General features: G+C 34.5%; 1 long non-coding RNA gene across 2 annotated transcripts; it reads right to left on the bottom strand.

Annotated features, from left to right (window-relative positions):
- Positions 1-5,361: 5,361 nt before the first annotated feature.
- LOC145615127 (uncharacterized) lies at positions 5,362-8,278 on the bottom strand. Of its 2 annotated transcripts, none has more exons than XR_014107236.1 (3): positions 7,816-8,278; positions 6,468-6,561; positions 5,362-5,599 (listed from the first exon to the last, which is right to left on the bottom strand). It is a non-coding gene; the product is annotated as an uncharacterized LOC145615127 (long non-coding RNA). The 2 variants fall into 2 exon arrangements; XR_014107235.1 differs by having other exon boundaries at positions 5,363-5,599; positions 6,468-6,565.
- Positions 8,279-10,194: the final 1,916 nt, after the last annotated feature.

The raw sequence follows: 10,194 nt of genomic DNA, 5'->3' as shown, positions 1-10,194 counted from the left end.
ATACTTGAGAATAAAATCTCATATTAATACTTTTCAAAATCAACAACTCTTCCTTGAAAAACCTTTATTTAATTAAACAAACCTTTTAAAATCAATTCCTTTACTTAAGCACGATAATTAATCCAAACCATTCAAAACATGATTTAAAAATCAATCATTTAAAATACTTTTATTAAAATCAATACCTTTAAACATAATTTATTTCAAAATCATAATTCAAATCAATTTAAGTTAATCATCGATCAAATCATGTAAAACATGTTATTCAAACCAATCACTTTCAAAGGTATCTAGCCACTTAAACGTACCTTGATCCTTGCTAGAAAAACCACACAAAAAGAACCTCGAGAACCTTGATCAAATACACCCTACAAATAAATATAACCTTAATCAATATAAGGTTAACAAATAATTAAAAACCCCCAACTATATGCACATGAACCTTTTAAATTAATTTCTCATAAACATCATTGAAAATCTGATTTTATATAATTAAAACTACTGATAATAATTATTGATAAATCCCCTATAATAATAATAATAATAATAATAATAATAATAATAATAATAATAATAATAATAATAATAATAATAATAATAATAATAATAATAATAATAATAATAATAATAATAATAATAATAATAATAATAATAATAATAATAATAATAATAATAATAATAATAATAATAATAATAATAATAATAATAATAATAATAATAATAATAATAATAATAATGGAATAAGAGAAGAGAATGAGAGAAGATAAGAAACCAAGGAAAAGAGAAGAATTGGATTTGCGTAGGAAAGAATAGGCGGAACTTGCAGAGGCTATAACTCCTTCAATATAACTCCAAATTGGGTGATTTTTGAGCCTAACCAAAAGTAATTTTTGAGAGGAACAATCTTCTGTGAAACACCAATACCCCCAAAAACTGACCATAAGCGCCCAAAAATTGGCTTCAAAGATAAACGGAACGATTTGTGTAAAATTGAGGAGAAGAAAAGAAAAGAATTGGTGTGAAGAATGTGAGAGGTATGAAGGGGTATTTATAGGCTAGCTCATGCAAGAATTATGGCAAGAGAATGTGGGAAGGATTATGGCAAGTAGGGTTTATGGGATTACTTGGAGAAGTGAGTAAAAGAATTAAGGAAAGTTTGGATATTAAGGTGATTGTGTATACTTGAATATGGAAGATATGTATGTCATGAAAAATAATAAGAAAATTAGAATTACTTGGGGAATAATTAAGAAGAATGAATGGAAAGAAAATATGATGATTAGATATTAAAAATATGGAGAATTAGAATTAAGGAAAATAAGAGATTTTAAGGAGATAACTAACAATATAATTTTACCAAATCAATTCCCCCAAAATAATTCATGAGGGCTGAAAAATATTGAGTATACCATAGCTCAAATTTTCAGATTCCTCTAGATATATTTAGGAAGATTTTGCTCAGTTTTAAAGGAATAAAATAATTATATAAAAATATTGAATAAATAATTAATTAATTAATTACCAATTATTTACCAATAAATAATCAAGAAAAATCAGATTTTCCATACATGGAAAATCCGAAAATCCTAGCTATTATTGGAAAATTTCAGCCATAATAAAATAATTAATAAAATATTATTTTTCTTTAATTAAAATATCCAAAATATGTAAATAATCCGGTTTTTAAAATAGGATAAATGGATAATAAATCTTATCCAAAATAATGATTAGTTTTCAAAATGTTTTTGGCGCCAAAATTCAAATATTATTTTGGCTCCAAATAATAAATTTACTAAAATACCCTTTTTATAAAAATACTTCTTAATTAATTAATTAGAAAATACGTATGAAAATATGGGGTATTACAAATATGGTCGAGGTCCCTACTGAAAAGGAGTTTGTAAGGATGTTCATCAAGAACCTTCAAGACAAGTACTCAAAGCATTTGAAATATCAACACAACTTGAATACTTTCAAAACCGTCTATGACATAGGTATTGAAATCGAAGATGACCTTGCAAAGCAAAAAGCTACTAACAATAGAAACAACAGTGGCTGGAAACGAAAGAAGAACTAAGGAAATCCGAAAATGCTTACTCTAGTAACTGTGTTAGTACCTTTAATCTCAATGAAGTATTAGCCATGGATAATCAAGGATCTAAAAAGCAACTAAGAAAAGATTTCACTCCTATTGGGATGAGCTACGATACTGCCTTCGATCGACTCTATGCCAAGGGACTCATTACTCCCATTTGACCTATTCAAGATCCCGCACCTGAGAAGAAATTGCCTAGTTGGAACCCAGAAGCACATTGCAAGTACCATCAAGGTGGGGGTCATACTACTGAGAGCTGTTGGAAGCTAAAAGAGGTCATCCAATACTTGATCGATTATAACAAGCTTCCCATACCTCCAGCTAGCAAGAAAACCTAGTGATAATAAGAGTGCAAGACATGAGGCGAGCTTCAACGACAAGATTTTGTGACCTCTTTTTTTTATTCCTTTCCCCAATAAGTCTAGCATAGGCACCTTATTTTCTTAGATCTTATTTTGTAGGTTTTTCCTTTTTACCTTTTAATTAAATGAGTATTTCTTTTCTTGCATATAATTATTGCATTGCATTGCATAAAAAAAAAAATCCATGTCGAACTAAGCACAAAGTATACTTATGATTAAAGGCACCCTTTGTAGTCATATCATATTACCTTTCACGCTTCAAAAGATACAATCCTTTCTTGATAAACCACTTTGAGCCTCTTCTAATGCTAAACCTTTCTTTTTTCAACCCACATCTATCTAATGTTGGGACGGGATGGTGTGCAATTTATGCAATTTTCAAAGAACAAAAGGTTGAGTAATTTCAAAAAAAATAAAATAAGCAAAAATGATAAAAGTGTGCAAAAGGTTAAGTGTTCCAATGTCATTGATATGAACATGTCTTTGATAAGAACACGTCTTAGATTGCGTCTCTTATCAAGTGCTCGGTACCGCGCCTGAGAAACATGAATGTCAAGTGAGTGATAGACCGTATTATCGGAATTGCCCACACTTATCAAAATAATGCAAAAGCCAACAAAGAGAGATAGCAAAAATATAAACAAAAGAGAGAACAAAAAATAAACAGTGAGAAAAAAAAGTCAAGCATACAAATACAAAGATTCAAAAGCAAGGTTGCACACCTTAGGGGCTTATCTAGGGTCTTGAGCCTTTATCCCCTTCTTCTTCAACCTTTATCCTAACCACGTTACAACCCTTAAAAGACCTCTTTGAGGTATACAAACACTTGTGCGAGGTTCGGCTAGAGCTACGTTCGGCCCGATTCCTAACGGATAAGTAGGCAACCTCACATTGGGGTGCGGCCGTAATAAAAATGCATTCATATTTACATTCATCATTGATCGTATCAAGGAATTTCCAATGATCATCTCTATCCATTTAGAGCTAGACTTAGGAGCTTGATCTCTATATCGTTAGCTTACCTAGCCTTAGAATCACCATCATTTGACTCTTCTTGAAATAATATTTTTCCATACTGTTATTCTTTGCAGCCTAACTTTAGTATCACTTTCACACACGTCACAAATACATGCCCAAATGATACTTCCCTTAGGAGCCTTTTGTCTTGAAATCTTAACATAACGTGGAAGCATACCTTGTCATCATTGCATCACGATGTATGAAGTGCTTAGCCTCCGTGCCTAAGTTACCTAAATACTTTCATCCAAAATCAACCATGGAGATAGCCTAGGATGTTACACACCCTAAGATACGACATTTATCCATACATTTGTTAAAGCTCATTCGACATGCATCGTAAACACTCTACTCCTCTCTCTTCTCATCTTTCTTTTTCGGGAGAAAGTTGGTACCCTCCACAAAAATGACAGAAAATTTGTTTTTTTTTTTTTTGTGCTTTCGAGTCAAATGCACACATAAGTCACGTACACATTGATTCATAAGTCGACACTCTGCGCACATGAGTCACATTGAGTAGAGTCGAACTCGAGTCTGTCAATCACATTAAGTCAATTTTATACCTTGAGTCATGTCAAGCCATGCATGTCAAAACACTTTGAGTCGAGTCATAACAAGTTTTATGTGTTAAAAGCACATTAAATATTATGCAATGAATAAAGCAACACTAAGCCTTAGGTTAACCCTAAAAAAGATGAGAGAAGTCCTATAGTCCAAAATATAAATGCAGGTACAAAAGATTTGAAGCAAAATGACGCAAATGGTTTAGCAAATCAACTAGAGTCGACCTGATTGTAGTTACGATCAGCCTGATGATAATCGTGTTGATTGATTGAGCACATCCGGATTTCGATCAAGAACCTCGTTAAGAATAGTAATTGCTCATAGTCGCAAATTTCCCAAGATCAAAGATCTCCACGGAAATTAACTTAGACTCGTTAAAATCATGAAGGATAGGGTTTTTGCACTAGTAGAAAAACACAAAAGGCCACCGGTTCAAAACCCCCCTGTGCCACCGGTTTTGAACCGTTGGGCATTTGGGGGGTGGCAATACTCCTCTAAAAATCCATCGGTTCAAAACCGGTGGCAAAAACAAGTAACCGGTGGCAATAACCATTCCCGGGTTTTTTTAAAGGGGTTATTGGCACCGGTTCCTGTTCAAAACCGATGGCAATAATGGCTAAAAAAATTGTTTTTTTTTTTTTGCATTTTTTTCACTTTAATTGATAAATAAACACTAACATACATATAAACTTACATATTTTCATAAAAAAAATGCTGTAATATTACAATTTTTGTCTAAAAAATTAAAATAAATTACAAGGTTACAAACATATGCAGCTACACAGTAGCAGAAGTGCAGAACAGCAACACATAAGGAGCAGCACAGAAGCAGAACACCAGCACAGAAGCAGCCCCATATCTTAGTAAAACAAATTGAACTTCTTAGATGAAATTCCGGAACCTGCAAATCAAGAAAGCAATAGAAATTGAGAAAATTAAGATTATATAATTTAAAAACGCGAATCTTAAGAAATAGAATAAGACAATTTTTTAATACAAGAGGATCAAAGTTCCTTGCTAGGCCACCTGCAGCAGCAACATCGGCAGGGCAGTAGTAGTTGCAGCCTTGCCAGGCCACCTACATCTAATGCCTCTTATAGTTCTAATATCCAATGCATCATTCACAAGAAAACAACCATAGAAAATGAAAAAATATAAGGATGAATGCAACAAAGGGAGAACTACAAGTCCATGTCTAGTCTAGCAATGATGCATGCAACAAAGGGACCACAAGCTTGATTAGTTATGTCTAGAAATGATGCTTCATGCCATAACAAAAGCAAGTTGTCACACAAATAGAGAAAAAAAAAGTAAAAAAAGAAGAAGAAGAAGAAGAAGAAGAAGAAGAAGAAGAAGAAGAAGAAGAAGAAGAGATATCTACTATACATCTAATAAATTATGATTTCACATGAACAAACACCTACTTGCATTAAAACCGGAGAGAAGATATATCTTGTCAGGTGAAATTCAACCCATAGCGTCCGATTAAGGCATGAGTTATCTCATCAAAAATAGGCTCCTTTATCTTCTCAATCGCAGTCTCCTAATTTTTCCTGTAGTTCTACAACATGTAGAGAGCAAGAAAGTGGAGCAAGGTGAAAACGCACAACTTTAAGCACACAAACCAGAAGTGATCATATTACATGATTTTAAAATGTCCACAGGCCAAGTACCATCAATATGAGTGTTATGGGAACTTTATAAGAGCAACATATTAGAATTGAAAATATACATGGTGAAAAATTTACCAGCACAGGAAAAACATACATGCATTCCATAGAGAACCTTGTGAGACAACCCAACCTCAAGAAACAAACAAATTTATGCAGATTATAAAACAAATAAAATATGGCTTCTATTTACAAGGATTGCATATTTAGTATAAGAGATGGAAGCAGACATCCAAATTACAGGACATATAAGAGATGGAAGCAGACAAGAGAGTAATAGCCAAGTAATACAATGAGAAAAGAGCAAAAATAGAAATATGTTGTAGGCAAGAGATTAATCTACACAACTGATAATTAACCAAATAAGCAAGGATATCATAATTCTAGGCAAGTAATGAAGGTTAAACAAAACATATCAGGAAAGACAAGACACAATAATTATCCTCCAAGTCTAGATTCTCCAGATGAACTCATTTCAATGATAGATCGTTTCTTGTTCAATTACAATATCTGATGTAACAAGAGAATCCACAGAGTAATTTATAATTATTTTTCTCTACATTGTAAATTTCAACTAGAATTAAGTGTCAATAGTAACTGGAATTTTGTGTTTTGCTTTCCTTACAATCAACCCAATCCACTGTAAGTAGTCATATAGTCAAAGAGTCAAATATATATGGGTAATGCCCCACGCCAACATCAAGGTAAGCACAAATACCTAACAAATAAAGCAATCAATTTAATACCTCAAATACTTACACATGTATCCTCAAAAGTGGAAAATGGCAGAGCATATTCTACAGCCCTTGGTACCATGTCGAGCTTTGGTTTAGCCCCCAAAGCAAGAACCAACCTGGCTGTCCAAGCAAACAAACAAGTAATCAGGCTGAGCAATAGCAACGAAGAGCATGCAATATATCTCTCTACAACTCTCTTAAATGCCAGAATCAAACGGTAAAAAGGTTCTAACAAAGTGCTAATATAACTCACACGTACTTAAATGCCAAATAATTCACCTTAATCAAAATTAAGGTAATAACACAGTTATTTGAAAGCCAAAATCAACTATGATATAACAAAGTATCCGCCAATACTTGCATATGAATTTCCATACGTTTTTTTAAGTCAATGAAAGAATACTCAGTAGCTTATCAAGAACTAAAAATGTTAATTTTGGGGTAATAATGCAAAAGAGATGGCATAGTCCCTCAAAAAAATATTAGCAAACTAGCTCCAATTATAATCTTATAAAATTACTCAACTGTGAATAAGAGCTCAACTGTGAATAAGATGCAATGACAATGAACAAGCTCGAGGAAAGCAGGGAAATTTACTTTTAGGCTTAAAAAAAAAAAATTAAAAATTAAAAACTGATATTAAAGCTCAAATTGGATCCTCATTCTACAATACTTACATCGTGCATCTTGAACACTTGCAATTAAAAATTGAATGATTATACTTCAAAAATAAAACCAAATTATGGGTTGTGACACCTAGTGCTTAGAATTATGGCTTAAATTCATGAATTTAACATGCTTAAATATAGCAGAACCTAGTAAGATTACAGCAGCATATTGCATAACAAAATTGCTTACAACCAACCTTAAATTCATAATCAACCTTAACCCTTTACATACATACTCTAAAAACATAATAGGTCATGATAGGCACAAGATTAGGCATAAAAATTATGAAATAAATCAGTTAAAACCACTCAATTCCCACAGTTCACTAATTAGCCTGACAGCTGCACTTTTGCTTAGGTTTAGGCTCATAATCATATCGAAACTTACCCAAAACATGATATTTTAACTTAGGGATATATCTAACATGATGCTATACCATATTAGGCACATAAACAAACTAAATCAAGACCAAATGAGGCTGTAAACCCACTGAACAACTACAGCAATTAGAGCAGCAAATTTGTGAACATTAGAGTACAATTAATACTTGAAAACAACCACAAAACGCAACAATAATTAATGGTACCAAAGCTATATACATATATACTACTTCTAGGCATGATTATACAGCATAACAACCAGAAAAAAAAAAAGTAAATAATTAAATAAAATTAGTGTAATTCGTAGAAAAAGGAGGTTACAGTGTTAATTAGATCAATGATAACAGAGAGCTCTTGATGAGCAAATCTAAAATTCTCAATCACCCCTTGCAATGTGGAGGGCGTTGATGATTCCTTCGTCTTCTTCTGCTTCTTCGCATCTCTCTCCAACGCCCAAGCGAAGTCCGAATCAAGTTCCCGATTTCTCTTCGTATTCGATGTCGCTAAAAATATTCCATAATTTAAAATCAAAATCAACAAAAATTACAGAAAAATTAGGTCAAATTAAGCTATTGTAAAGATGGAGGAGAGATAATGTACGATGAGAAGCGTTTGGCGCTGAATTCTTTGATGATTTCGAGGCGTTTGATAGGGAGTTTGTCAAGAGAGATTTCCATGTCGCCTCCGTCCGCCATTGTTGAGCTTTCGTCAGAGTTTTATGTTTTTAGGGGAGATTTTCGATTTTGCAACTGAGCCCTAATGAGAGAACGAGAGAGAAGCAGATGAGAGAAGGGCGGCGACAATGATGGTTGTTGATAATGAGAGAGAAGCATAGAGATCTAGCTAGTTAAGGAGAGAGAAGCAGAGGAGAAAGAAGAGAGAGAGAGAGAGAGAGAGAGAAGACAGGAGGAGGAGGGAGGCGATGCATGATAGGCTAGGGTTTTGGCCTATTCATATGAGCGCGGTTTTTTTTTTTTAACAAAGACACCGGTTCAAAACCGGTGGGATTAATATTTTCCCACCGGTTCGTTTTGAACCAATGGAAATACTCTTCCCTCAAAATCGCGCCCATTTTTCCCCTTTTCTTCCCCACCGGTTTTCTAAAACCGATGGCCATGGCTCGATGCCAATTACCATTTTTCTACTAGTGTTGACAGAGTTTCAAAGCATGGGGAGCTATCACTCCCAAAGAGCAAGCGAGCAAGGACGTTCCCTGATTTTTTGAAAAACCACAAATATAAACGCATGAAATTCTTCCAATAAAAGAGGAATTTGAGCAAAACTCACATGGATCGGTAAATTAGAGATGAAGAGCTTTAATTTGCAAAAGATTTAAGCGGATTTGGTTGAAAGGAAACAACCAAGCTGAAGGTTCGGAGCGAAACCGAGCAACGAACAGCAACAGAAGCGGAAATGGAGAAGAAAGGGGTTTTTGTTTCAAAAACTTGACTCTGTCACCAAACGACAAGATGGTTGTCTGATGCTGGTCTTTGTCGCATGGCGACATAAGTGAAATTGCGGCGACAACATACTCTATCGCGCGCTGGTGCGGCAACAACATACGTGGCCCCCATATTAGATTATGCGGACCTCATGTAGTATTTTCGGGTTCCTTGGTACGCTCGTTAGCCCCTATAAGAAAATTGACATGATTGGTAATCGGCCCGATTGCACCTTGATTGAATATCGTCCTGATGACGATTATATCGAATGAACAGATTTTGACAACATTGATTAGTAGTCGGCTCGATTATGATTTTGATTGATGATCGGCCTGATTACGATCAAGTTACCGATTGCATATTGATTTGAAAACTGATTTGAGTAGTGATTGATTATAATCACAAAGGATCCCTAGGATGGAGATTTCTACAGAGATTGACTTGAAGATCGAAGAATCTTAAGATAAGGTTCTTCTCAAAGCTAGAAAGGTCGATTACTCCTAAAGGTAAGGATAAGAAGATTTCAAGATTCAAGATGAAGAAGTTTTCAATAGGAGGCTTTAAGATTAAAACGGTCTCTTGCTTGGATTTGAGAAAAATAAAACGAGATGAAACAACCTTCGATAGCTTTCACTATGATTGGGGAGGTTATTATTTGATTTGAGAAAAGAACGGTTCGAGATGAAGCGGCTTTTGATAGATTTTGCTAAGATGGTGGAAATTATCATATGGATGAGAAGATGGCACGAGATGAGTGGTATTCGACGGCGTTCGCTACAATTGTGGAGGTTGTCACCCAGATTTGAGAAGATAGCACGAGATGGGCGGTCTTCGACGATGTTTGCAAAGAATGAGGAAGTTGTCACCTAGATTTGAGAAGATAGCACGAGATGGGCGGTCTTCGAAAGCGTTCGCTAAGATTGTGGAGGTTGTCACCTAGATTTGAGAAGAACGGTTTGTGATGAGGCAGTCTTCGACGACATTCGCTATGATTGGGAAGGTTGTCACCAAGATTCAAGAAAATATCTCGAGATATAGAAACATTGATAGACGCTGTTCCCCAGGATGTGGAAAATTGTCACAACAAAGCTGAAGATGGTTACAAGTAGAGTTATCTTCGATGATGTTCCCTAGGATGTGGAAGGCTGTCAGAAAATAGGAGGTGACTACAAGCGGAGTTATCTTCAATCGTATTCCCTAGGATGTGGAAGAGGGTCCCAAAATAGGAGAAATCGAAGGCAGCTACAAGCGGAGCAGT

This window comes from Chenopodium album, chromosome 3 (assembly GCF_948465745.1).
Source record: "Chenopodium album chromosome 3, dcCheAlbu1.1, whole genome shotgun sequence".
In the NCBI taxonomy this organism is placed as follows: domain Eukaryota; kingdom Viridiplantae; phylum Streptophyta; class Magnoliopsida; order Caryophyllales; family Amaranthaceae; genus Chenopodium; species Chenopodium album.
This window is presented reverse-complemented; position numbering and strand designations above follow the sequence as displayed.